The following is a 3,464-nucleotide window of genomic DNA, read 5'->3' as shown; positions in this document are numbered from 1 at the left end:
TTGTATCCTGCTACTTTGCTGAATTGGTCAACTACGTCCAATAGTTTTCTTGCTGAGTCTTTAGGGTTTTCTAAGTATACTATCATGTCATCAGCATAAAGGGATAATTTTACCTCCTTAAATTTAAAACTTGGGAAGAAGATAAAGCAACAACATGAAACATTTCTTCTTTAGTAAATACTTGTTGGATTAAAAAAAAAAAGCCTCTGCTGGTTCCTATTTGTCCTTGAGTTACATAATGTAGCTGCCTAATAATTTCTAGTTTGTGCATTAAATCTAGAGGGGACGGTCTTTTAATTGGAAATTGCAAGTTGTTCAATTCAGGTTCACTAGAACAGTAGCAAACCTCCTATCTCTTCAAAGATTTAATTATGTCAAAACATTGCATTTAACACACATCCGCTCCTGCAAAGAATAAGCAAAAAACAACAGTAGTGTCAGAAACTGACTTAAAAATAGTGTAATGTTGTTTCCGTTACATAGTGCCTGGGTCTAAATGTACTATACATATAATTATTTTCATTTGAAACTGGTGGCCTAGTAGATAGAGTTGTGCTGCCGATCCAGTTTTAATCCAGTCAGTTGCCCCTCAGGATAAAGACAGGAAATCTCCTTTTGTGTGATTTACAGTCTCTGAAACTCAGGGAGCGTAGGTTCCAAATCCACAACAATGAATTGAGTAGAGTTGAATTCCACTTAGGTTATTATTTGTTATTTAAAACAAACTTACTACTTATCCTATCATTCAGATACTGGAATTGTGTTCCTTTGAATGATGTAGTTCTAACAACTGAAATACATTTTTAGATTTTCATTGGTCATCACTTAGTAAAGTAATACATGGGATGGTTGTGGGGGGGAATTTAAAACTTCATAAAATTGTCTCTATGACTTGCTGATATTAGTTATTTTAATGAAGGATATTGGAGTCAAAATTTTAAATGAAACACCTCTGGTCAAAACAAAATATATGAGTTATCACCATAATGATTAATGGTCATTTATGATCATGGCTTGATTTTGATTAAATTTCAGAAATCACCTTTGTAGCAATGATTTCACACTTGGCTAAAAAGCTTTTCCCCTTCTAAGTTTGGACTGTTGGACTCATCCATTATGTATTTCCTTTAATGACCCACATAGCCAAAGGATGGCACTTTAAATTGATGAGGGTTATATATTCATATGTCGAACAAATTAGTTTAGGGACAAATGAAGAATAGATGTGCATTTGAGCTAGCATGAACTGTTACAATTATAGTGATTATTATAACCACAGTCTAATACCTTCCAGACACCAGCTATCATTATATGTGTCTCTATCACAAAGACCCAACCCTATCTCTCCTTGAAAGAAAAATTCATTATGGGAATGGTATTTATATAAAAATAGCTCAGATGTTGCCAGGATTTCTATATCAAACTATTATTTTCAGAAGTTTGATACTCAGCATAAAATTTGCTTTAAGGTATGCCTAAGATTACAGTTTTTCTGTTTAATAGGTTTTGCTGAACTGTAGTAAAAAAATGTTTTCAGAAAGCTCATTGAACATAACGACAATTTTCATTCATAGCTAACAAATGCTATCTCATTGCTGTGGTGTTATATTCCTGGTAAATGACCTGAAAATGGCAAGGGATCAAAAATAAGTAAAAAATATATTAAACCATTTTAAAACTAGCCACAACATAATAGTTTATATCTATTTTAAAGAATTCAAGTCAGATGTTTCTTCTATAATGTGATGATTATATTTCACTCTATGAATTTTTAAGACTATCACAATAGGTGTGAGGTGGCATTTATGGTTTATTTAAATACAATGAAATGGATATATTAATGAAATTTTATTTAGAGGTCTTTTGATGAATGCTTAATGGAAAAAAAGCACCTTAACTCCAATGTCAGAGTGACAGGTTATTATGTATTATTTAAATAATTAAGTTTTAGGATACCTAGACACTACATAATTTTTCAAAAGAATATTTTTTAAAATTTTGTTCAAATATAAAATGCTATATCCCATGGTGGACAGTGTTGGCTGAAGTTTCCCGACTAAATCAAGTCTGGAAGCAGGAGCAGCATCCACTTCCTAAATAGCTTGCCTCTGGAAACTCTATGTACGAACAGTGCTCAGACCTTTCGTTCATAGGGTCACTATGAGTCGTCTACAACTCAACGGCACCAAACAACAACAACAACAATATATCTATTTTTAGCTATAAAGAAATTAATAAACAGAGAAAGTGAGTTAAGGAAATAGCAACGTACAGGGAGTTTGCCTAGAGATTATAATAAATTAATCAATTAATGATAAATATTACTTATCTATGATTATCTGAAAAACAAAAAATCAGTGATATTTGTAAGCTTTACCTCAGATAAAAGAGATCTTTAAAAATATATAGAACTTTAATATTGAGACCTTTAAGACTCAGTGTTTAAAACCCAACTTTACACATGTAATTTATTTGAAATACCTTTAGACTTAAAATTTCCAAAATTACAAAACTGACTGCCCAGAGATCTCTTTATGCCCTTCATTCACTATCCCATATTTATCAAAATTGTTCATACTAAAACTTCAAAAATTATACAATGCTTGTAACAAATCTACAGCTCTAATTTAAATTTTACTCATTTTCTTATTAAAATGAGATTTCTGACGCAGGATCCAATCTAAGATCCCATATTGCCTATCGTTTTATGTCTCTAATCTGAGATACTTTCTCCGTCTTTTTTCCCCCCCTTTTATAATCCTGCCACATTTGAAGAGTCCTGGCAATTATTGTGTTAAATGTTCAGCATTTGGAGTTTGTCTAAGGTTTTCTCATGATTAGACAGATAATTTTATTTTTACCAAGGAAATATAGACATTATCTTGTTATGCTAGAAAGTGCATATTGTCCTCTTGCTGTTACATACTGGCGAGTTGCCTGCAACTCTTATCAATCCTATGTACAACAGCTCTGAACCCTGCGCTATCCTGAGCCAGTCTCACTGACTCTGACACACCTAATCCCATTGCCCCAGTTATCATGGCAATCCGTCTCATCTGGGATCTTCCTGTTCTGTGCTGTCCCTTCATCCTTTCAAGCATAATGTCCTTATCCAAGGACTGGTCTGTCTTGGCCATGTGCCCAAATTACATGTGATGGAGCTTCCAAATTCTTGCCTCCAATGAGAAACTTGGTTTTACCCTTTCCAAGGCAGACCTGTTTGTTCACTTGGTGGTCCATGACTCTTCTCCAGCACCAGAACTCAAAGGAATTAATTCTTCTGTTATTCTTAGTCATTGTGCAACTCTCTGGTACATAGCACGTAATAGCAAAGACCATGGCTTGGATCAGGTACAACTTAGTGTCTAGACTAATATCATTGCTCCTCAGCACTCTGGAGAGGTTCCTGACAGCAGACTGCCCCAGTGAAATTTGGTTTTAGATTTCCTGACTGCTGGTACCAA

Source organism: Elephantulus edwardii, unplaced genomic scaffold, assembly GCF_000299155.1.
Source record: "Elephantulus edwardii isolate Elephantulus edwardi_28Jun2011 unplaced genomic scaffold, EleEdw1.0 scaffold00081, whole genome shotgun sequence".
Taxonomy (NCBI): Eukaryota; Metazoa; Chordata; class Mammalia; order Macroscelidea; family Macroscelididae; genus Elephantulus; species Elephantulus edwardii.
Note: the sequence above shows the minus strand (reverse complement) of the source record.